General features: G+C 36.6%; 1 protein-coding gene across 15 annotated transcripts in view; it reads right to left on the bottom strand.

The window, feature by feature from the left end:
• The window catches only part of LOC106068869 (tyrosine-protein phosphatase Lar-like), a 267,560-nt gene that overhangs the window by 140,051 nt on the left and 100,127 nt on the right, over positions 1-27,382 (bottom strand). For 13 of the 15 annotated variants that reach the window (XM_056030085.1, XM_056030094.1, XM_056030091.1 and 10 more), the window contains one exon: positions 18,499-18,818. The gene's annotated coding sequence lies outside the window, so the exon portion shown is untranslated. Of the gene's footprint in view, positions 1-18,498; positions 18,819-23,935; positions 24,042-24,449; positions 24,594-27,382 lie in introns of those variants that run through there. The other 2 variants (XM_056030089.1, XM_056030088.1) reach the window with 2 other exon arrangements.

Below are 27,382 nucleotides of genomic sequence, written 5' to 3'. Positions count from 1 at the left end.
CCCTCTTGCAATGCATTCGTAAGAGGACTAAAATGACTTAATGACTTGACCCAATGCATTGGCAGGATAGCATATTGATGAAGATCTAATGCTATATATGGATGATAACATTTAGATGCTGACCAATGGCAATTGCATTCGTAGGCTAGTATAACTATAATCTAATCCAACTTATTCATGATATTACATCTATCTATCTACATCTATTACATCTACACCTCATGCAATTTATTCGTAGGATAGTAAGACTATAAGGACCTCATGCAATTTATTCGTAGGATACTAAGACAATAAGGACCTCATGCAATGTATTCGTAGGATACTAAGACTATAAGCACTCAATTCAGTGTTTTCGAAGGACAGTATAAGACCTAGTGCGTCGAAATTGATAGTAAAACATTTAAAAATCGACAATACTTGATCTGAACGAAGCACATGAATAGCGGGATGTTTAAAGAAAGTTAAAGAAAGATAAAACATATATTACATTTATATCGATACCGAACATTTTCACTGGAGAGTCGAATATGACAGACCACGTAATCGAATTTGTGCGGGGAAATATTTGTCATGAAAATTATCGGCCAAGAAGTTCATTAGCTTTGGAATCATTTTTTTTATCTTCGAACTTTTGTATTTCGTGAATGGCTGACAGAAGTGATTAAAGATACACACACTTGTACAACGTTACGACAATTACAGAAGGAGAGAGAGAGAGAGAGAGACAAAAAAGGCGTTGATGTTATGGAGGAGTTTAGAGATGCCTTAGAAAGTTGATGTAAGAATAACAATAAAAAAAAAGTTAGCTAAATAAGAGGAGACAGGAGAAGAAAGACACAAAGACACTGATTGGAGGAGAAAGAAATAAGAGACATGTGAGAGAGAGAGGGAAAATTCGATTCTGGAACCGATTTTTTTTTTTTTTTTTTTTGATTTTGGAAAAAAAATAATGTTGCACAAGTTTTTAACAGGGAAATAAATAGCGCTAAGCTATAAATAGACATACTGATTTATAACAAAAACGTTACAATGGTTTTCTTGTTAAAATATATTTCTTCTTGAATTCTGAAATACTTCGATCCAACTTTAACTAAACGCACTAAGTATATATATATATATATATATATATATATATATAAAGGAAGAACTCCACACTACTAGTGTGAAGAAACGAGCTGGTTTGGTCATACTGTAAGACATATTCACTGTCATTCTTCCAGGTACAAGGGAGGAAGCAGGAAGAAAGCTGGCTGGACATCGTAAAAGAATGGACCGCTCTATTCTCTCTTGATATCCTGCTAAGAACAGCTGCTGACCGTGGGAAGTGGAGGGATTCGGTTACGCGAACTGTCACAGCACCCCTAAGACGATAGTCAAGGGATATATATCTCTTAGTGTTACAGCATTGCTGCAGACTATCACACATACAAATCTACCTAAAAGTTAGAAATCGACACATGCAACTTAAAATAATAAAGATATTCACAAAAGTTCTCGTCTTACAAATTTTCAAAATATTTTCCTAAAAAAAAAAAAAAATCTCGTCAAACGGGTGGTAATTACATGCAGGAACTGTTGTTTTTTTTTTTTGTTGTTGTTTTTTTGAAGGGGTGGGGTCTTCTCATTAAAAAAAAATACTGCCTGGATTCTCTTTAGAGCCTCGATCACATCCAGTGTCCGGAAGTACATGTAAAAATCTTTGAACAGGAATGATAATAAAAAAAAAGCTAATTTGAGGCACATTGTTGCTAGATCGATGTTTAACCAATTAACCGTTATGACAATGATAGATTAATTAACTTCTATAGCTCTCCTCTCTGTAAAAAAAAAATTGACCCATGGCTTCTAAAGATGTCCAATTTTACAATATGGCTTCATTCACTAACACATAAGTATCCATACGTATAGTGTATGAATATCGTGAGCACTCCATTGAGATGTAATTAAAACATTTTTCTTGTTTTTTTTTAAGCTTACTAAAAAGAGAACCGAAGTAAGAACTGAATTTCTATCAAGGAAGTCGATGAGTTTTTAAGACTTAGCGTTGGCGATCCCTTAACAACTTTTAAGCTTCGGGGCTCTTTCGATATTTTCTTGTTGTTCAGACTAAAATATTTTATAACTTTCAAACGTCGCTATAAAGTACAGACCACATTTCATAAACTGATCAGGCATCTAGATAAACAAGCAACAGTATAAATGAAGCAGAACAATCAAATGCAACTTGTGGGTGTAATTTCGTAGGCAAGATAGATTTAAAGGAACGTACTTATCGTATTCTCTCTTTTTTGAGTAACCGGCACTCGTCGTTTCCTCGTGCAAGATAATTTATAGCGTTGACCCGGGCATGAGGTAATTTTCTACCAATTCTTTTCCTGTCTCTTAAACCACGCACACAAATAGCGTGCATACACCCAGACACACGTACGCAAATTACAGAGCCATACATATGATACATATTCAGCCCAGCTGGAAAACTACTACTGACTACAGTACCGTCCTCTTCCGGTCAGGCTCACGTGATCAATACAGCTTCCGGTCTGATAGATAGAGCTAGGAGTGAGCACATAAAACGTGTTTAATGTTCAAACTCCAATCTGTGCGAGAAGGGGGCAATGCGGCCATGTCCACTCGGAGTCCATCCTCTTCAAATTATTTATCTCCAGAAGTCAAGCGGTTATAATAAATACCACTTACACTTCACTGGCCCAGGTTTGATCGGTACTGGCCACCATTTTAGATATTACTTTTGAAGAAACCCTACACCGATGTCATCAAAACTAGAAAATATTGTAACAATACATAACTTCGTATAGACGAATCTAAAATTTTTAGCGTTTTCCGAATTTTTAGCGTTTTCCGAATTTTTAGCGTTTTCCGAATTTCAGCGTTTTCCGGTAAGAGAAAGGGTAACAGTGTAAGAATCATGACATTGTACTGTTATTATGTAACTGTCATTATAATAATAATATAATGTACATAGCGATGTCAACGTTGACACACATAATGTAGGTTCAATGAACTATGAGAAAGTAAAAGGCATGAACTGTAAGAGTGAAAATGACAGAAAGTTAAAAAGATTAACTAATCTAATTAATTTTTGAACATGTATGTCTTTGATGAACTAATCTAATTAATTTTTGAACATGTATGTCTTTGATGAACTAATCTGATTAATTTTTGAACGTATGTCTTTGATGAAGTAATCTGATTAAGTTTTGAACAGGTATGTCTTTGATGAAGTAATCTGATTAAGTTTTGAACAGGTATGTCTTTGATGAACTAATCTGATTAAGTTTTGCACAGGTAGGTCTTAATGTTCTTCTTGAATGTGGTGAAGGATGTTGCTTATCTGAAACTAACGGGGAGCGAGTTCCAAACCTTTAGATCAAGCGTATATACATTTACAACCCGCATCTATTTTACGTTTTGGATGATCCGAATTTTGTTTCCTATCGTTAAAGAGCTATCATTATTATGATATTTTAAAGTGAAGTCGGTGGGTATGTTGTTAGTCAAACTTTTAGCTTTTAAATGTACATAACTATGTGTAAGTTATAACTTTTACTTTTGACTAATACACAATTTTTGCGATATTTGATGATCCTACTAGAAAAGAACTCTTCAATTGCAATTTTGTAATCTCTGGAAACTTGAAACCAGAATGAAACTAAACACACAATCAATAGAAACCAAAACAAATTCGTTGATGTTATTAAGTTCCCGGAAGTCTAGATGTACACAGACACAGCTGACTTGAAAATAAAAACGCAACACAAAATTCTCCGAAAGTGACACTGAATTAAAGAAAAATATATACGTCGTAAAATTTTAAATTTCTCGACCTGTCTTGACGAGTCCTTTAGTTCACACCCATATGGAGGGATTTAGGACGGTCACGAAGAATGGGCTACTGTAGTGGAGGGGGGGGGGGGTTTCGGTCATTCTTATCGCTGACAGATGGCTGTGCATGCGTGTGGCTTCTATGTGTGCGTGAGTGTTAGCGCTAGTGGTCAGGTGTTTACGCCTGTGACCACAGTGTGAGCGAGTTTGGCTCCAAAATCAATGTGGCCACTTGATAAATTGATTGCTCATTTGTCCCGGCAGGTGGCTACGCACACAAAAACGAACATTAACACACACACACACACACACACACACACACACAGTAAATTGGTCATAAAGTAAGCGAGCCCCCCCCCCCAACCCCAACTTCAGAAAAGTATGCCTGGGAGGGAGGGGGGAAAATTATGGTGCGTGTTTTATGGGTGACTTCACAACTTTGAGACATTTGCCGTGACTGTTATTACCGGTCAGATGGTGATTACAAGGACACGAAGAGCAACGCAAGACTGTACGACATGGGAGTCCATATAGCGGCCCGCGGGCAGAATCAGGCCCGCAAAGACTATTTTGCTGATACTACAAATGATAGCATTTACTTAAATAAAAAAAAGTATTTTTTATATTTTTTTTCGCCATATTTTTATCAATGAAATGATGATAATAATTAGAAACAAGCATGCCATACCTGGTATTTAAAATATAAAAGAATATAGGAGTTTGGGGGTATTTTCACCCTAACAGTTAATCACAGTGTAATTGTTAAGATTCAGATCGCATTCTCTAAGCATTACAATACAGTAAGAGAGAGAGAGAGAAAAATAAGACAAATGCATATGGAGCAATGTCGTGTCGATACGAAAAACGTAAAGAAAAATGAAAAAAAGAGGAAGAATGGAAGAGATTGAGTATACAATGTCAAGGACGACGTCATATTGAAAGATCATTGATGCCAACTAAAAAAATAATAAGCTTGGAAATTAATTTATAGACGGCTGAACAGTGGACAGAAATGGGCCATTAAAATACTTCGATTATCAACGCTTCCGTATTTGGCCTTGCAACGGATACACCAAAAAGATTGCTATTTATAGATTTGCCTCCATGTATGAAACTATCTATTTAGAAGTAAAAAGGTTTTGTTTTTTTTTCTTGTTTGTTTTTCTTGTCTGATCTCAAAGTCACATAGACATAGACACATACTCTCGCAGACTCACACAGTCATCACGTGTTTTCTCACGCACCCTCACACACACACACATCACACAAATTGACCCATTTTCCTGTATTGGAAAACGCTGGAAAAAAAAAAGTGTATCCTGGGTAAGGTTCAATTACTTTTGGAAGGCTATTGTACGGGGTTAGGCAACTCGATAGTCTGATCGATACTCGCAAATCGGCAGTAATTACGTTTAGGCCAGGACCCGAAGTTTGTAGTGCCTGGGAAAGTGTGACTTGATCCGTGGCTCACTTCAAGAAAAGTCGACATGTCGTTAAAAGATTTAACGTCTACTTTTTTTTTCTTTCACATCGTTTATTTTTTTTTTAGTTGTTTTTTTTTTAAATGTAAGATAGAGACAATATTCATTTAGACTAGAACCACATTTTTTACATGCTGACTTCTTGGTAAAATTTGAACTTTTCAATAAAGACCGCACCAGTGATATCCAGTTGGCTATCGTTTAGTTCCTGTAGGTCACGTGTTTTGGCTTTTTATCTGGTGGTATATTGGTCCCCTGTTTATGTGGTCAATGAGAGTATCATGTGACCAGCACTACGGCCAAACGTGTTCATATTGCGACAACGGATATATTTGTGCAGCAATGTTGATAGTTTGGTAACAAGGGACTTTGTAACAAGTCTATTGGTTTTAAAATTTGAGAGCCACGGTTCAGCAACATGGTTGATGGATGTCTGCCTGGTCGTGCATTTCGCGCGCAGGACTTATCGATGGTTCAAAACCCTGCTCGCTCCCAACAACCGTCGTCCTGCGGGAGGTTTGGACTAGGAAGTAAATTTGTTTCAACTCTGAAGGAAAATCCGAGACATGTAAAACAAACAAACAACATGGCACTTCATCAGCCATCTTCAGCTTTGGTTCTCACATTTGTAGTTTCTTTATCAGATCATCAAAAATTTCGTTGCATATCAGGTAACAGCATTCACATCAAGAGATGATCGCTACACTTGGCGAAAAGACTCGCTCGTGCTGGCTTCCGGCTTCATTTGAGGCCCTCGCTTAAGGCAGAACACAAAGTGTAGCTCTCTGGGGTCTGAAAGCGATATCCGCCAAGAAGCTTCACAAGAGCCCAAATAACTGCAGGAAAAAAAAATTGGCCGCTCTGTGTAACAATGAACGACCGAAACATAAAACATGGGCGTAGCTATGTTCCTTACCATGCACAGCTTTTAACGTTGTTGTTTTTTTGTTGTTTTTTTTGTAATAGCCCAAGTCGAGGCAGGAAATAAATGATTCTACTGACTGTCAATACACACGAGATGTGAGAAATTAATGAAATTCTCATTTTAACACATCAGGTGACAGGCTTTCACGCGAGCGCCCCCGTGCCACCCGTCACGTGTCAAACTTTACACCCAGAAGTGCACGTTGACATAGCTTTACTAATCCTTTTCGTCGCTAGATCTCTTTTTCTTTTTTTTTATTAGCCTTAAGAAAAGTAAATCTATTGAAGTGGTCGGCGTTGTTGGAGGTTTATATTGCGTCGCTGAGGAGACGCGGTCTGACATACACCAGGAACACAGGTATATTAAATCTTTCAAAGCCCAGTTCTCCTTGTCCTACATCCTAATTTTTTTTTTTTTTTAAACTTTTCGTTACAAGCGTTCATGTCAACTTGGCCAGCAAGAGATCCTCCAAGTGTGACGTCAGCAAAAGACATCCCAAAAACTCCACATCGACAAAAGGTTGAAGTATGAACCAGTCAAAATAATCTCATATACATATATAAGGCAACAATAATTATATTATAAATTCAATGTTATTATTCTAGTGAATTTTCTATGCCGCTTGAACCAAGGATGCGTCGTGGCTAGCTAGAGACGACAGCTTGTGGCTCGGTGTGAGACATTCCTGAAGAGCGATTTTTCTGATCGCTTTGATAATATAACAAAACATCTCAACCATGTAATTGCAATGAATCCCCTCTGCGGGCTATTTTCATCCCCCCCCCCTTTTTTTTTTGCTTTATTCCTAATTCAAATTCAAAATAATTTAAAATCATAGAGAAAAACCTGTGGACGTGTTAGGTACAAGAATTACGATTTAGAATTGAAAGATTTACATAATTAACATATTTATATGTATTTCGTTAGTAAAACAGACATTCCAATATTTAGTTTGATACATTTGATTGCTTCGAAATACGGGAGAAATTACAGTCAAGATACAGAAATAGCCAATGAAACATAGACAAGCTTCGAGAAATAGTTATATATAGATATACATTTTTATCATCGATCTATTAAAACGAATGCAGTGATTAAAGTTAATACATATTACATTACACGTGTAATCGCCCCCCACTGTCTATAATACATTACATCGAAAGGTTGCATACACTTTTAAATGACAAAAGAGATTAAAGTGTGTAATTAATTGAAACTGAATAATTTGTTTGATGTTACGGAAAATATGTGCGTGTGTGTGTGGGTGTGTTTTGTTGATTGAAGGGTGAGGGCGATGGGGGGGGGGGGGCAGGCGTGAGTGCAGATAAACAGTACGCCAAACAAATGTGGCGCTTGAGTTTAAGAATAACTTTGACCACAAGACAAACTACTGACATGGTGAGTACACTAAGACACGCGCATGAGCTCACGGCTGTATCAAACACACTTTCATCTTTTGAAATGCTGACAAACCACGAGAGCGATATCAAAGATTTGGGAGATTATCACGATAACTTAATGTCAAGGACACTAAAATGAACTTCAACATTGCCAACTTTTTTTTAAAAAAGTTACATATAAAAGAGCTTTAAAAAGTTGATTCTGCAGTGCTAAAAAATGTAAAAATAGAATAATCACGTGACATAAAACAACGTATCAACACTTCTTTTCTTCTGTACACCGGATACGCCAAACATCTTGCTATTTATAGGTTTTTCCGCCACGTATGAAATCACCAATAGTGCACAAAAAGTGTTTCTCAGACAGTGTAAAATAAAAATAAAAAGTTGAGGTGTTCATAGGTGCGATTAAAAGTTGAGATCGGAACCCAAGATGTCTTGTTAATCTTATTTCAATTTACCAGTGAAACGTGCCTAGATCTATTTGTGAGATAAAAAACTTTTTCAGCTACAACTAGAATCTTTTTTAAAACGATCACGAACAAATTCTGAAACACATCAAGCTAGTGTGTCTCTCGTCTCGTAGTGTGTGTCTCGTCTCGTAGTGTGTGTCTCGTCTCGTAGTGTATCTCGTCTCGTAGTGTATCTCGTCTCGTAGTTTCTTTACATCAAGCTAGTGTGTATCTCGTCTCGTAGTTTCTTTACATCAAGCTAGTGTGTATCTCGTCTCGTAGTTTCTTTACATCAAGCTAGTGTGTCTCTCGTCTCGTAGTTTCTTTACATCAAGCTAGTGTGTCTCTCGTCTCGTAGTGTATCTCGTCTCGTAGTTTCTTTACATCAAGCTAGTGTGTCTCTCGTCTCGTAGTGTATCTCGTCTCGTAGTTTCTTTACATCAAGCTAGTGTGTCTCTCGTCTCGTAGTTTCTGTCATAATAAAATTTTGTGTTAAGCTTGTAAGGTTGTTGTTGTTTTTTTTTATTAAATATTTGCTTTAAAGTGTGGTTGGGCAATCATTATAAAAATGTGGTTGGGCAATCATTATCAATATTGAACGCAAGAGTACATAAAACTCACAATGTACACAAATATCGTACGCAAAATAAAACGCCAAATCTATTATTAGATCTAGAACTAGACATGCCCTGAATCACAGTACCAAAAAAAAAAAAAGCAAAAAAAAAAAAAAAATTTAACTTTTTTTCTTCACAACAGCCAAATCTTAACGGTAGACTACAAACTTCTGGAATGTTCAAGTTTCGCTCTGATTACTTCTCAAAACCCGAAGACAACTTCGTCACGGTACGAGCTTCAACAAATAAAGAAATCTTTGTCGGAAAAAAAAAAAGCAATCTTTTTTTTATGTTTGTGCCATATCTAAATATTTCAGCAGTATTGAAATCAACAAATAAATACTGATAGCTATTCGTAACTTCAATAGCATAACGCTAATAATTTGTTTCCTCGGGAAAAGAACCCTGTGTTTAAAAGTTCAACTAATTGACATTAGTGACACCAAACACAATGAAGATATAAGGCACACTTGATTAGCAATATGAAGAATATCCAATTGTAGAAACATTCAAAGTGAAGAGTGAAGAGACTAGCCACGAGTTAAAAGTGATATATCACAATAGTGAGTGTGAGACGACAAGGAGCTGATGCCCCCCCCCCCCCAAATGTGAACGTCTGGATGAGTAATAAGTTAGTGTCTCACCAAAAGCGAGATGAGTAGCTCACAAAATCTGGCCCAGTGGAGCGGTCAAACTGCCCAGTGATGACCAACACTGAACTGTTGTTCGTACTTTAACATTCTTACTCATTTAACATATTGTTTTTAAAAAAAGAATATGATGACCATCTGACCATCTGATATACTTCTCGATACAAATTAACATTAACGTCAACTTTCGAGCTGTTAAAGTACTTTGAAAGAGATGATGTCATTAAAGTGTGAAGTGTATTGAAAAACGTATTCATTATGTCAACCAAAGCTGATTAGAAAAACAAAGCTAGCAATTGATATCAATTTGACATTTACTTACTGGACTACAAATCTAGAATTAATTCCGTATTTAAAAAAAAAAAAAAACAAGGTTACAAAGCAAGAAGTTTGTGTGGAAACACAAACTCAAAATCAGTCCCCGAAGTGGTCCACCCAGGCAGGTAAAAAGGCAGGTTTCAATATTTTCAGAAAGAACATCAGAATGAAATTCTATCAACGACAAATAACAGAGAAGAATAAACTGTAAAGCCATAAAGGTAACACTACGAAAGAACACGTAAAGACGTCCTTGAGAGGCTCAAGCCCAAATTTGGATGTAGGCAACAATCACAAGTAAGGAGATGCACTTGGACTTTTTGTCGACTAGATCTAACTAAGTCAACAACATGCTAAGACTATACAAAGCACTGCTAACACAAACAACTCAAGGGTCCAGACCCGAACGATCTCACCAGTATACACAAAAAGAAACACGCTGGGCGCAGTAAACGTCAAAATCATGCGAGGATGCAAACCCACGACATTCGATTTTAGAATGCTGCATCCCAGGTGGAGCCAAACCTCGGTTTACGATTGCATTTCTTGCGTGGTTGATAGCATTGCCAGTATACCGAAGCAAAACACTACATACGAAATGAACTATAAAAACCTACAGCCTCGCAGTAAAACAAGTTTGACACAGCTACTCACTGAAAATAAATGACGCAATAAATCGACACAATTTTTATTTCGCATATCGAAATTTTTGCGCGTAGACAAAATTACTCGTCAAGCAGTATATATATGCCACTACAATCGTTATCCTCAACGAGAGAAGCGGAGGGTTTGTGTTTTTTTACCTCAACAGATACATACCTCTAGGTGAGTAATTAAAAGAATAGAACCCCTTCTTCCCTCTTCTATAAAAAAACAAACAAGAACACTCAAGCCAACAGACTGACAAACATACACAAGCACACACAATATCCAACATTAAAACATCATGTACTGGAACTGTTATCTCTGCAATATTTGATTTATCCCCCAGCCAGCATGCTACTCCATAAAAAAACGCTCCCCCCCCCCCCGGGCTCATTCTCCCGTATTATCAATGCCGAGCTGAATGCCATTGATTGTGAGGGAACCGGGGCACTGCCATCTCACCTGGCCAGAGCACAGTGACCTCTGTCAGTCCTATGACGTCAACCATGAAAATCATAGTAAATAAATTGAACGCATGGAGTTTTTGTTGTAGTTGTTGTTGTTGTTGTTTTGGAATTTAATAAAGAACCGATAAATTCAACTCATTAACTTTATACTTAACGAATACTACTCATAGTAGAAAAAAGAAGATCATCATCTACAATGATTCTCAAACTACAGCCCACGGTTCATATCCGGCCCGTGAAACAGTGCTATCCGCCCCCTCGAAACTTAACAGTGCATAATAAATTTGCAGTCTCATTTCCATGGAGATCCCCCTTTTCATATGATGTAGTCATCAGCACACGTAATGAAACTGTCTAAGACCCAAAGGTTGGGTATCAGCCATGTGCCAGTTTTTGATCAATGAACGATACACAGTTTCAACTGTGATCCAAGCTGAAATAATGTTAAATCAATAACAAGCAAATACGGAACTGCTATAGAGATACTTTTGGTAAAATGTTTTCAAGATGCCAGGAAACGATGAAGTTCTCTAACAGGAGAAATGACACTATCGAGGGCATATATTAGGTCGAGGGCACATATTTCGTGTCATTCCTAGCAAATATTTACATTTGCGGAATAAACATTTATTACAAAATAAAAAGATTGTTTTAGAGCATGTATGCTAAGACAAGATAAAGCATTTCACTCAACTAAGCAGACCCAACTGTGACCAGCTGGTTTTATCTTATCTTATTAAGATAAGACAAGAAACGATTTACTGACCTAACTTTACAGTCTTTGGTTACAGCTGGTCTATAAATTGTCTGCTGTTACAGCTGGTCTATAAATCGTTTCCTGTTACAGCTGGTTTATAGTATAAATCGTTACAGCTGGTCTATAAATCGTTTGCGGATAAAGCTGGTCTACAAATCTTTTCGGTTTAAACTGGTCTATTTATCGTTTCCCTCGACATCGCCGTCTTCTTCATAGCTTCCAAAAATGTAGCCTTTTGTAAGAGGTCATCCACCACACGGTATAGGCGAGGCACCACCTGCAGCAACCTAACAAAATAAGATGTGTACCATCCACAGCAGCATTCATGCGTCTATCATTGCGTGTCAAGTAGTATTGTCATTGTATACTCATTTTGAAGAACAGGCACATTTGGTGAATTCCTTCTAGATCAAGCAGCTTAAAATATTTCCCATGTAGAACGGGGGATCTCAAAGCAATAGAAAAAGGGGATGAAATGCCTAGAATTTTAATCGGATATCGAAGAAAGTTGCTCCTAAAAATTGTCGGTTACGATGGCTGGCAAAAAGCTTGATCAATGAAAATTGATGGCTTATGGAAATCTAAATTTTATATTAGATTTTGGGAGAACGCATCTTTAAAATAGCAATGGAATACTGAGATATAATGGGATAGCAGAAAAAAAACAGAAAGGGATACTTGGATTTCTATAATAAACTATTATTACTTATTCAATGGGATACTAGTATTCATACACCAGAGTAATATGCTTTGTACATTGGGATACCAATATTTATACAATGGGATATTATGACTTAGATATCGGTAGTCATGAAACAGGCGGTCCGACACTTTAAAATGGACGTGATGCCACAGTGACTGACCACCAATCTCAGATTGATGGACGCTCTGGGGGAAGGGTGAGAGCTTGAGGGGAGGGGGGAGGTCCGTATTTCCCAACGCCAAGAACCCAGGGCCCTGAAAATAAATGTATTTTCATTCCCTCGTGCCCATTTGCATTGACAATAAGCCTGGCGGTAACTCTATAGAGAGGAGGAGGGAGGAAGAGGCAAAGAGAGGTCACTCTGATTGGCTTCAGTCTGGAAATGGAAAAAGTTGCAAGAGCAAGGAGATTAAGGAAGGGGAGAGCAGCTATTTCCAAATAGTAAGCCGGACTGTTACTTGCTGTCTTGGCCTGACCTACACGTAGTGCATGCTATCACGTTGCCCAACTTGTTACTTTATGCCTATCAGATAACGCAAACGATTAAACATTGACTGAATTTATTTTTTTTATTATGAAAGCGGAGGAAAGGTCTCTGAGCCTGTCCCCCTTCCTCCCAACCTAAAGCTACCAGATCTAGAAGGAGTACGTCCAATGTGTCTGTTCGTTATGAGCATACAATGGCACTACTACAAAACAAGTGATAACATACTGGTGAATGTTGCTGTGGACAATATATATATATACTGCAGGATGGCTGCCTGGTCGTGCGGTTTGCACGTTGGACTGTCGTTCAGATTTATCGATGGTCCAGGGCTCAAACCCTGCCCGCTCCCATCCCCCGTCGTCCTGCTGGAGGTTTGGACTAGGAAGTAATTGTCGTAAAACATTTTAAACATTGAAAACATATGACACAAAATGTAAGAACCTGTCTCTTGCTTTTCATAATAATGTTTTACAAAGAAATAAGTAACAGCGGCCTCTAGCGAACATCTATTGAAATTACAAACTTGTACACATGCGCGTGTTTGTGACAACAAAACTAGATCAGCGTTGAAGAGACCGCTATCAGACTTGGCTGAACAAGCGATCTTCTGGTAGATCAAATAATGCTCCTTCCTCCCAAGTGCCATTAAACTGATTAAAGGATGGAATGGGTTGCCTGAATCAGCCAGGAAAACCAACGACTTGGCAGGGTTTAAGTCATTGATTAACATGAGTGACAAGATGGACACGTGAAATCCGTAGGACGTAATTATCTTCTTTTTTTTTTTTTGGGAATTAACGTATCTAATAGCTAAGATAAGATAAAAGATATAAGATATAAGATAAGATATAAGATAAGATATAAGATATAAGATAAGATATAAGATATAAGATAAGAGAATGCTTAGAACTGGGGAATGAGAGAGGTTGAAGCAGTCTATATTTAAGTAAGACAATTTCATACCACAATTTTTTGACCAATTTTTTGTTTTATTCTTGACTCAATCCAGCTCCACCTCCCTCCATTTGTTTTTTCATTTACCCCATATCGCACAAAACCACACACGTTCAACTCTTTTTCTGCCAATCTATTATTTCCAGCATTAGGCCTAATGCCCTGCCACGACACAAGAGGCTGACATAATACACTTCCGAGGTTCTAGCCTCGTCCCTCGCCATCAGCCTCGTCTATTGACCGCTCATTGATCCAGCTTGGCTGCTTTGCAAGCTACTCGCCCTCCCTCTCTTTCTGCTCAACACATAATTTAAAAAGGAAAAAAAAAAGGAGGGGGGGGGGGGGTGTTTCTCAACCACGAACACATACACTCAAAGACACGCACACACTTTCTGCTGACACACCACCGAGCGGCCAAAAGCTAGCTAGGCACCATTAGAGTTGTCTCCCCCTCTCGTGTTTCAGCACACATCTCCTGACACGCGCTTTTTTTTTTTTTTAGATCACACGTGACAACAAAGCGACTCCTGCATCTGCAAGTCAGGCACAGGCACACTTCAAGCCAGCCATGCACCCTGCTATAACAAGATATTAGGTCAGTTAGGTCCTCTCACTGCATTCACGATGACCTACGCGTTGACTTAGTATTTTTTTTTCCTCTCCATTCCATACCGTGTGTCCATTTTGAATTAATCAGCACATTCAGTGTGTCCAGAAACATGTCCCCCAGCCACTGCACACCTCCCCCCTTCCCCTCATTCTCTGTCCTCCCACACCACTGCAGAAGTATGACTCATCCCGGCTGACCTTTAAGGTCGATTGTCTCCAGCGGACTGCGGTTTATTTAACTGACCAAACGAGAACTCTGAAATATTGTGTTGTTTTTTTTTGTCTTCTTCGATAAATTTCTCTTCAAAATGGCATGTCTCTGTTTTCTCCATCGATCAGGCTTTTTTTTTCTTCATCTTTAGACTCCCCACCCCCACCCCCTTTTTCCGAACAAACTACGTCATCCCCCTTTCCGCCCTCGTCACCCATTCTCCATCTGTACGCTCCTCAACAGAGTTGGACGTCGAGCCCCCCCAGAACTGACAGTTTATGGAAATAGTAGACAAAACTGTTTGGGAAATTTGAAAAATCATTTATACAGAGAGGAAATGGAAGTATGCGTGTGTGTGGTTGTGTATTTATATTAACTCCTCCGAGAGAAAGAGAGGGAGAGAGAGAGAGACAAATGGTGTCATCAACAAGCTTGTCAAGTATTCTACTGTTCAAACAAGTACACGTACACATTTCACATACATGTATTGGCATAAGCGAGATCACGCAATAGTGCAACAATAGAGCTAGGAGAGTAAATATATATATATCATGTAACTGTCAGGTTTACAGTGAAAATTGCAGTCAATTTGACTGGGCTAACGTAGAGGTAATAGCTAAAGTAGAGGTAAGAGCTAACGTAGAGGTAACAGCTAACGTAGAGGTAACAGCTAACGTAGAGGTCACAGCTAACGTAGAGGTAACAGCTAACGTAGAGGTCATAGCTAACGTAGAGGTAACAGCTAACGTAGAGGTAACAGCTAACGTAGAGGTAACAGCTATCGCCAATCATCAAGTATAAAACAAGCGTAGGCCAACACTAAATGACTTGATCAACACTGTATCCAATTCAACGATGAAATTCAGCAATAAAAGGGAACACGCCCACTATCTTCGCTGTTACTTACAAAAATAAATAAGTCTACAAATTGCTTCAGGCTAGAACTGAACTGTCATCAACCGAGAGGCCTGAGCACTGACTTGCAACGTCACAACATTTGGGCAGTTATGACCAATATCTCCTTGCCACGTCACATGTTTGTACGACGTGGCAACGAGCTATTGGTCTAAACTGCCCACAGGTTGTGACGTTACAGGTCAGTGTTGAGGCTTTCTACAACAAATAGCCTCGCATGAACAAACTTTTTTTTTTCATATGTATTCCTTGTTTATATATTTATATGTATGTCACAGTCACTAAGACATAACAAATGAACAAGACTAAACAAACCCCAAAATTTACGACAGAAATCTAAACATATTTCTCACAGTTGCACGAGTAGTTGAGTAAAATAAATGAATATATTTATTATTGTATATTGTCAGAGACAAATAATCTAATTAACCAAGTGATGTGACATAGACATAATGAATCCATTCATAAAATATTTTTGATGTGTGTTTTGTGTCTAGGTCAGGGATGTGGACATTTATTTTAAAACGTAAACAAAGAATGGAGATGAACATGTAATTCTACTGGGCAAGGCAATGGCCTGCCTCGTTCTCATTAGCCAGCCTCGTTCTCATAACGAGGCACACATATTGAAAAAAAAAAAAAAAGGGGGAAAATAAATGAGGCGACAGAAAACAGAGACAGACGAACAGACGGAGAAAAGGGGAGAGAATACCGCGACTGGGGTGAAACGTGTTTAATAAATGTCCAGAAACAAAGATTCTTATGTATTTAAAGAGACGTCATGTTACAACCTTTTTTGTTTTATTATAATTATTATACGAAAAATAATGTTAAGGAAACAATAGACAAGATAATTAAGATTTATTTAAACTCTAGAAAACGTTTGTCGAGAATTTTAAATAGTGAAATGAAAAAAATAAATAAATAAACAGCAAAGGGAGACTGATTGTTAGCAGTGATCGATACGAAGTAAGGCTTTATAGAGGAAAACGATAATATTTAAAAATTAAAGTTCCGTTTTTTGTTTTTTATGTAAACATCAAAGTACGAATCGCACGTAAATAATAGATTTATGTTTTAAAATATATGCAATTATTTTTTTTCTACATAGAAAAACTTTTTCCATAGCCAAGAGGCAAGAAGGGAAAGTGAATCCCCCCCCCCCCATCAGAAAACACAGGTGTGTTATCGGCTGTCGTTGTCGCACCTGACGAATCATTTGGCGGCGGTGGAGATGAAGTGCACTCCGTAAGATGGCCGGGGAGGCCATAATGGTCATTCGGACATCTCGAGGGCATGGACTAGCCAGCCTTAAAGAGGGTTGTATTAGAACGTGAGAGTGAAAGAGAGAAATAGATGAGAAGGAGTGAAGGACAATAAGTGTCGGACACACAGTGGACAATAGAATGACCACATCGTTTACAGAAAAAAGTTTGGAAATTATTTATTATTTTAAATGAGAATCTAATTATTTTTTTTATTACAGCGAAATGGGGTGCGGAAAAGGTTGACTACTGGAAGCCTATCCAGGAAATAAAAATGTCAAGTATTGAATAGACTGTTATAACAAATGACTTCTGGGTTTAAATTGTCAGCTGAGTAGTTTTTTTTTATAGTATTAGAGTCACATTGACAAAGTTAAAGTGTTGACCTAATATTTATTATGAAGAAAACACTATATTTATAAACTTGTTTAAAGAAAAATCTAAGAGTTACATTGACAAAGTTAAAGTGTTAAAGTATTTATTAGGAAGGAAACACTATATTTATAAACTTGTTTAAAGAATAATCTACAATTCAATGAAAATGACAATTAAAATTAAGTATCACCCAATTTTCCTGTTTGAATCCTGATTATTACGGAGGCATGTATGTCTCAGTTTATGTAGGCATACGGAATAGTGTTCAAGGTAGTATATATTGTTTTACAATAGAACGGAGAATTTTTTTGTTCACGTTACAGCAGCGTAAATAAAAAGAGTAATGTCGAGATGAATCTAAATTATAGTGAGCATGTTACTATATTTTCTGATTGTGAGAACCACTTTTTTTTAGCTGTGAGATGGGAGGGAGGGAGGGGGGGATAAAGAGATCGTGTGATATTGCAACACATCATGCTGCTGTGCGCTGTTGTGTTTTTGTTCCCACAACATGTAAAATGTCAGCAAATTACGAGGTACTATTGGAGTGACTCTGTTTACACTTTCCGTCTGTAACCGAGCACTAGTACGAGTGTCGAAAATCATTACCGTACATTTTAGTCTGACATTTCGCTGCATTCTGTCCCCTCCACTTCGCCTAGCCTAGGCTAGGAAAAATAAAATGCTTGACCTAGGGGAGAGAACAATGTCAACAATACTATCCGGCTTTACGCTTGATCAGTTCCCTTTGTTTTGTTTCTGAAACTCGGGCTGGCATTTTCTGGCGATAATGTGCTTTAGTAATAATACATTTAATCGGTTAATAACGCTTACATGCCTCAATAGAAAATATTGATTTTATTTTTGAGATAGATTCTCATCAAGTGCTCAGTTTAAACTAGTGTTGTGAAATATTGATCACGCAACGAAATGCTTAATTATTCAATTAAATTCATTGGAGCAAAAATGAAATATGTTTTTATGACTTTTTTTTTTCATTACTCCCTAAAAATCTAGCATTTCTAAAGAAAATGTGCTGTTCAGTGTATTTTTTTAATTTATTATTTTTATTATTTTATTTTTTTTTTTGTAAAATTCTAGCAGTTAATTTTTTTTAATTTTAAATAATTTAAATTAGAAAAATATCTTTTGTATTTCTAACAACAAACACAGTCATAGACAAACAAAAATATCAATAACAATAACAAAAATACAAAATAAGTGATGGGATTGGGTCATTCATTCTCAAACGGATACAATTAAAACCACTAGATAATATAATTGTAAAACTATACATATTTGTAAATAAGTTAACTATAAAATGTAATTTTAAATTTATAAATATTTCAGAGAAGTGTTCTTTTAGCAATGTAATTTTTACTTATTTAAAAATCTTACTGAATTGAAATTAAATGTATACTTACACAATGTCCATTAAATGATCTTTGCATCCATGCATCCAGCTTAACAGCTATTTATATCCACAGAATATATTGGACGTCTACACAGATGACAATGGATAACAAAATAGATCCTGGCAAGCGTATCAAAGAAATATCCGCTATATTGATCCCAGAATGTTAAATTTTAAATTTAGAGATATGAAAACATTCACTGATCCAGAAGAGCGATTCCAAGGATAGCCTGAGGTCTTATGAGTGGAATGGTCAAGTAAATCTGATTCAGGAATGAAGTTGAAAACTGGAATGGTTCAAGTGTAATCCAAATGTTATACAAGCTTCACCTGTCAGAAGAGTAAGACAAAAAACGGATAAGTCTATATTGTTTTGGTCTATGGTTTCTTATTGTTTGAAATATTTGCTAAATATCTGGTCTATTAGATGCTTATAAGGTTTGCTACATTTGCATTATTTCTGTGAGAAACTGGTTTAAAAATGGATTTCTGCTTTTAGGTATACATTTCTTTTGTATATTAACTTGGAATAATAATGTTAGTTCCAAAAAAAAAATAGTACAATTCACTTGTGTTTTGTAAATCAGTAAAAACAGCAATTAAGATGCTCCATAACAACTTATTTAATGCATGATTAAGGACTGAAGAGGACAATTACCTCATCAACTATTTTACTAGTAAACTGCTATAATGTTGAGCATTTTGGGAGATGTTCTTTTGCTATTACCAAAGAAATGAACAAATGAACAGACACATTATTCTATAATTAGCTAAAAAAGATGACAAGACAAGATACAAAACTGTTCACATGAGAATGAAATATTCTGTTCATACCAAGGCCTCATTTTATCAAAACTTTATTGTGGGTGTTTTGAACGTAATTTGAACTTTTGTTATTTAATTATGCGAGTAGGAACTGTAAAACTACAGGCATACGTCCATAAACAGTCAGACCAACACACAATAAACTGGCACGCTTAAAGCCTGGTGATAATGAACTTGGCTGAAGTCATTGAATAAAGATAAACGTTGGTCTCCGAAACGGCGATAGTACACATTGCATCACCGTGTAAGGTCACCAAAGCGATTGGGTTACGTGACTTGGGTCAAATCTACTAAGCCCGTCCTCCCCCCCCCCCACACCTCTTTCTTTTTCTCTTACTCACTGTCCATAAGCTCATTATTCACATTATTTTATGTCGAGTGCATTGCGTGGGCGTTATTACATAATTTATAAGTGAGTAAAACCACTTTTTTTTTAGATATAATAATACATAGGTAATTTTATGGTGTTTAAATAAATATATATTAATAGAATACTTTGACCTAGTGACCCCATTCACTACGACTCTCTTTATAGGCCAGTGAGACAGTCAACAACCGCGAAAATTGCAGGAAGCCTACGGAAATGAGGTTAATAAGGAGGTGAAACAGGTATAAATATAGCTCTAAACATTTAGGTAGGGCGATGCTTTTATCAGTACTTAAGCCTGGGGACGTTTTAGATATCTACTACATTTGGTCCGGCACCGTGTTTCACTAGAAAGTGTCCAAGAAGTCAGAATTGAGCTAATCAATGTCACACTAATGTTACCAAGCGGCCTTAATGGTATGGAGCTTGAAAGAAAATCTCTTGAGGTGACCTTCACATTCATCAGACTGTTTCTGATGTGGACCTGTTTCGTACAGGAGCTATTCCTCTCTTATTGTTAAGTAAGGTATAAAGCTGTGATGCTTTAACTACGGCCCGCAGGCTATCCAGCCCTTCGATACCTCTGCTCATAGTGCATAAAGAAGCCAGTGAATCAGTGCCTTTGGACTTAAAGCAACCCTTGACACGTGTATTGAGGATGTATTTGGTCATCATGCCGACAAATGTTGAGGACCCCTGGTACATAGAGACGAAGTAAGCATTTTCTTGGGTCACAGCTGGTGTGATATTTGCATTTAATTTTGGGTATTTAGACGGAGGGGGGGGGGCAGCACAAAGCTTTGGCTATCAGCTAAATCCCTAAGTATGTCAGCACCTTAAAGGATTAAATGGTCAAGACCCTAAATATTCGAAAACAAACTTTTTAGTTTGTACACATTTATTTCGAGCATTTAAAAATAGGAACGCTGGTTTTATCTAAATGTGAAATGTCAAAATTATAGGAAAATGATAAATTATATTATTTATTTGACTTACTAAACGGGAACTGAAGAGCATTCTTTTTTTTTTTAATAATGAACATATTATTATTATTTTTGTAAGCTATAAGGAGCATTAAACACAGTGTACAAAATTAGTTCTGGTTATCTGCATAAAAAGAAAACAGCTATGTTTTAAAAAGCACAACTCGAATGTATTTTAAAACAAAAAGATCTGGTAACGAAATAAACGTAGTTCTATGGGAATAGTTTTGTATATTTTGTTTAAAACGATGAAAACAACCACAGACAACAAAAAAAAAAACACATTATCTTTCAACATAACAAAGAAACAGTTTACAAAGAACTTTTACAAAGAAGATTCAAGTCGGATGTAACCGAAATAAATTAAGCCTAGCGATGGGATTGATCTTAACATAGGAATACAACAAACAAAGTATGCACACTAAAGTAATAGTAATACTTTTGTTTATTATGTTTTTTGTAGTATATTACCGTATTTTAGCGCTATGGAAAAGTGGGTAAACAAAACTTTAAAAAAAAAAAAGGGCGGGTCCTCACGATGGGGTAGGGAAGGGTTTCAGCAAATGTTCTGATATTTTTCTCATAATCTCACATATATGTCGACAGTACAAGGGGTCGGCCTGGGTAAAAATAGTTTCGAGAATCTTTTTTAAGTTTAATTGTTAACATTAATACGCTAAGCAAAGAAGCGGCTAAGTGGCAAAAAACAACACGCTACCTCTCCAGAGGGCTCGAGTTCGAACATCACGGAAATCTCGCAGACCAACTCACTAGTCAACATGTTGACGAAAAAGCTAAGACCATGTCACATTGCAAAAAGGAAAGAAGGAAAACAAGCAATAGAGGAAAAGAATACTTTAAAAAACCAAAGCTTATCTAAGGGGAGATAACCGCTATTTACTACCACTTATCTGAAAATTACTGGGTTTAGCTCATATATATATATATATATATATATATATATATATATATATATATATATATATATATATATATATATATATATATATATATATATATATAACACAATTAATTAATTAGTACTAAATGATTAATCAATTCTTTAATTTTTGAATTGATTTGTGTATTGTTATCGACTTTGAATAATTATGCGAAATTTCAGTTTGATCCGAAAATGGGATGTGGGAGAGGAAACATGTTTAAACGTAATACAGGGACTAAATCCATACATATATCCACATCTCTCATTAAGTAGCATTTATTACCCTTATTTCGAAATCAAACAAAATAATTAATCACCAACAACCAATTAACTAATTGTTCTTTTTTTTTTAAGATTCATGTGTTGTCAGGTTCAATTAATTAATTGTGCAAAATTTTAACTTGATCCGAGGATGGGAAATGGGAGAAAAAATATTTTCATACTTTTTACCAGACAGAGTAAGTATATATAAGATTGGTAAAAAATATACTTTGTAATGCGCGGCCTAAGTTAAAAACATCTCAGACAACTGACCGTCTGGCAGAAAAATAATACACGTTATAACATTTGAAATGTTTGCCTTTACTTTCTAGTAAAATTTTAATCAATAAAATGTTGCGCTAAAAAAATATATTCACCGTAACACCGTGGAATTCTAAGATACAAAATCGATAATTGGATGTTTACTTTACATAACATTCTAAAAATAGAACGTATTCTCTCGTGGCGTCAAGGCGGGGTAACTCTAGATATGCCAAGTATGTCATTTTATAATACTGATGCACATAAATATAGACTGGGCTAGATAAAAGTTTTGCCGCGAAACAAAGCCGCCGCCATCTAGTCTCCGTTTATATGCAATCACATGGTAGTGTCGTTTCCAAAAACAAAAGGAAGGGGGGTGCGGGCCGGGTTATCATTTTGAAAGAATAATTGATAATTTAATAGCAAAGTTGGAGTGGAGAGTTGTATAATAATATTAGCGTGATCAGAAAGTGCTCACGCCAAAACAGCAATTACTTTAAAAACAAAAGTTCGAAGGTCAAGGTTTAAGACTTTTTACAAACAGAACCAACAAATAACAGCGTCTGCTAAACACACACACACAGACACAAAAAGCTGCCTAACCGCAAAATGTACCCAGTGAAATAGCGCGTGCTTAGTATGTATTGTCAGACATCAGCGCGAAGGTTCGAATTTAAATTTTTTGAATTTTTTTTCAGCATGAATTTGGCGCTTTAAAAATAAAAATAAAAAAGTAGTCCATGTACAAGTCGAGAAGATGGAAGGAGTAAATTCTGAAATGTAAAACTCTGTCGCCATTTTATTATTACTTCAACATTTTTTATACATTTTCTAAAAATAGTTCTAATTAATATCGATTTATAGCCTACATGTGTGCGTGGAGGTCAGAGGTCGACGTCTTTAGATTTCTTTGGTTCCTGCTGCTTACGTAAATAAACATTCTCGACTGGGGCACTTTTTTTTTTCTACCCAGAGCTTCTCAGCTCTCAAAGACTGCTCCGCGGAAGTCTAATTAAGGGACACTTGGAGTACAGGCGACATGCCACTGATAGTGACTCATGCCTGATATGCCTTAACGTCAACGCCTGTAATGTCAGCCCCTTTCTGCCTGGCCTGAATAACGTACTTGCCTTGTGTCACATAGACCACGATAGCACAGATTTTAAACAGGTCATGGAAGGCAGCAAAAAAATGGCTTCTAAAAATCTCGTAATCATTTTTTTTTAAGTCTTACATTAAATGATTACAGTGTTATTGTTTTTTATTGACTAATGTAGAGGTACTATGACCATTAAGTAGAGAAACCAAAAGGCCAAGTGGCTTTGATCGCACTAGTTTACTATAGACAGTTTAAATGCAAAGAGAAATGTAGATGTATATAGAAGTAGTAATGTGTAGTCTATTTTATCTGAGGAAGATCTGTGTTTTATCTAGATTTGTTGTAAGTCCTAATTCAAAGATTGAAAGTCTTTCAAAAACAGTGTAAGCAGATATAGATTCATAGCCTTTGATTTCCATGTTTCGATTGTTCCCTACAGATATGATGATATTACATCCTAATCAGAACCTCCGGCGTGACGGAGGAGGGGGGGTGGAGGGCAGAGGGCAGGCTTCGAACCCGGGACCATTAATTGACAGTCCGGGCCGCATACCTAACGACCAGGCAGCTATTGGTCACTCACACTGGTCACTTGCTGGCCAAATGTCTATAGAGACTAGAGAGATTAGAGAGATTAGAAAGACTAGAGAGACTAGAGAGATTAGAGAGATTAGAGAGACTAGAGAGATGCAATGATACACTTACCAAACGCCAGCAATTTAAAATGAAGAATTAATCTGTATTCGGACAATTAGACAATTAATGACAACTAATTAAAGTGCCATTCTAAAAGCGACAAGCATTTTGGTTCACTGTGCGACTCACACTGGTCACTTGCTGGCCAAATGTCTCAATAAGCGACAAGCATTTTGGTTCACTGTGCGACATAGGCATCTAAGGCACATTGATCAACCAGTGCACCCCAGGTCAGCGTCAGTGGCCTTTGAAGTTACGTGCAAGAGAGCATGCGCTCACAGTTCCAAACTCCTTTTTATCGGGTTGGTAGATTTAAAGATATTCAGCTACCTCATTGCCTTCATCTTGTTTGAGAATAAATAGAATACAAATGCAATACTCTTATAATATTTGATTCAACAAGTCACTATTATTCAATGTAATAACTGAATAGAAGAAAACACAACACAAGGAGAGCATAGTTAGAGAGACTAGAGAGACTAGAGAGATTAGAGAGACTAGAGAGATGCAATGATACACTTACCAAAAGCCAGCAATTTAAAATGAAGAATTAATCTGTATTCGGACAATTAGACAATTAATGACAACTAATTAAAGTGCCATTCTAAAAGTACAACGAAAACAAGCAATGGGAAGTGGATATCTTGCACTCCTAAATTAAAAGAGGTCAATACACTTGACCAGTTACGCTGGCCTTTATTTATAAGTGAACATAACACTCATAAAATGTCAACGAGTCATTAGTTATTGGTGGCTTTTTTTTTATGAGAACTTAAAACAACCTTGAACTCATCTGTATGTTAGAGTTTCCATTCGTGACTTGAGTAAACAAAAAAAAAATACTGACACCCAGCGTATACTGAGCTGGACATCGAGGGGGAAAATAATGATAGTAGAGAAACTTCTAAAACCGGAACATCGTCAACTTGAGTCATTAGCCGTTGGGTTTTTGTTAGTTTTTTTTTTTGAGCTCATCTGTATGTTAGAGTTTCCATTCGTGACTTGAGTAAACAAACAAACAAACTTATTCTGACACCCAGAGAAACGTCTAAAACAGGGACATCATCCTGATTCACTCACATCTACACTCAAACTCCAGCATGCAGCATAACGGATGTGACGTATATTTATCCTCAAAACGGAGAATTCTTTGACACTCTATCCTTGCAGACTCTTCCACCGCAAGCTACACAGATCTCACAAGGGGAAACTCACATCGAGAGCTGTCACTAAAGAGAAGAACATGGTTATTCCTCACATATTTAGCCCAGAGGGACGAATGTCTCCAGTTGATGCTCTAGAAAGATACTCAGCGGGCTATTGTATCGGCAAAAGACAGACATATTTATTGTTCTTCTTCCGACTTATCTGCGAGAGAGAGAGAGAGAGAGAAGAGAGAGAGAAGAGAGAGAGATGCTGAAACTCACCATGATCTCCCCCAGCCAGTATCTCTTACAGTGAGGCAAATAGTTTCTAAACATGTTGGGGAGGGGACACAACCCAAAATGCGTGATAACAATAATATTGATAAGAATAATTACCCGGTTGTTTTAACAAGATGTAAAAGTGCTTCACTGTACCAATACGATGTTCAATGGTCTGATTGCATCTACAAGATGTAAAAGTGCTTCAATGTACCAATACGATGTTCAATGGTCTGATTGCATCTACAAGATGTAAAAGTGCTTCAATGTACCAATACGATGTTCAATAGTCTAACTGCACCGACAAGAAGTAAAAGGGCTTCACTGTACCAACACGATCTAAAAAGTGCCTGACAGCACCAGCAAAATGTAAAAGTGCCTGATTACACCTACACGATGCAGCAGAACTGGATTGCACAAAGTCACACTTCAGACATTTTCTATTCAACTGGACTCAAAACTGCTTGACAAAGCTTGCAAACAAATGCCTCTTTACAAGGAATCTTATCACAGAATCTGGTCACAACATCGTCTTGGAAAGAAGCTGTGGAACAGGCAGTGCACAAAACAAACACCTTCATACCAGCTGATATATATATATATATATATATATATATATATATATATATATATATATATATATATATATATATATATATATATATATATATAACTTAATAGCTAGCTTAAGTGTATAATTCTTGAAAGATTGCTCAGATCACATGGTATTTGCCAAAAAAGAAATTGCTATTTTTCTGCAAGAAAGTGCAAAACGCTTACGTAAGCTGAGTCTGAAATAAAAATCTAGAGGACACGCACACAGAGACATTGGCAAATCACCTACCTTCACTAGAAGACATAAAAATAAAACATTCAAATCTACAGAAAACATTTTCATGAGGTTTTTTTTTAGGAATTAGACACAGAACATTAGCCAGAAGTAAAGCTTGACCAACTTCGTAGACGTTTTTTTTTACAAGGATGTTGTGTGGCAAGCACAATGACTAGCCCATCATATACACACACATACTTAAATATGGGTGACAAATTAGGTCGAATTGGGTAATATATACACACATACGTAAATATGGGTGACAAATTAGGTCGAATAGGGTAATATATACACACATACTTAAATATGGGTGACAAATTAGGTCGAATTGGGTAATATATACACACATACTTAAATATGGGTGACAAATTAGGTCGAATTTGGTGACTAAATAACTAAAGGCTTCTAAACGTTTAAACGTTCGCAAACACAGCTGACACACTTGATTACTGGTAAAGTACATAGCCTACTATAGATTTAAAGTCAGGACCTCAACACAATGTCCATTCTGAAACTAAAAATCTTAAAGGTTTAAAGTTCGAATCTAAGGCAACAGATTGAGCTAGACTCTAGATGTATGTAGACTTGCCTGTTCAAATTTTAAATGGACCTGCTATTCTAAATTCTTCATGACGATTTGGGGACTTTAACTTAGATCTAAATTATAATATCTACAATCTATCGATCATGTATAGACTCTAAGTCTAGATCTATCTACATGGGCTGAAACACTATCAAGATATAACATAACATAGCAAAATTAAGACTGTTTACTATTCTTTTCTAGATTATGTTTAAATATTAAGTGCAGCAATAAGTGCATATATAGACTCGATTCTAGACATGATCTGACATAGCCTACATAATTTACAGATTTGCATGATAGGCATATAGATCTAGAACTAGGTGTATTAGTTTTCTGGATCAAATCTAGATCTTTTTTAATCTATAGGCCAATAAGTTGTTTAATATAGACTAAGTCCAATGTATAGATCTAGATCCATATATATGATATAACATCTGGATTTATTTTAATGTAGAATCTACGTTATTATCTAGATCTTGAATGTAAAATAGAGGTATATTATCTAGAACTAGATCTAGATCTACTAGCTTGTCAAACTTGACTCTAAATCGTAACTACTAGAATGATTGGAGACTACAGATATAGCCTAATGATATCTTACTACAGACGTCTTA

The sequence above is a fragment of the Biomphalaria glabrata genome, chromosome 5 (genome assembly GCF_947242115.1).
Source record: "Biomphalaria glabrata chromosome 5, xgBioGlab47.1, whole genome shotgun sequence".
In the NCBI taxonomy this organism is placed as follows: Eukaryota; Metazoa; Mollusca; class Gastropoda; family Planorbidae; genus Biomphalaria; species Biomphalaria glabrata.
Note: the sequence above shows the minus strand (reverse complement) of the source record. Positions and strands in the feature narration are given on the sequence as shown.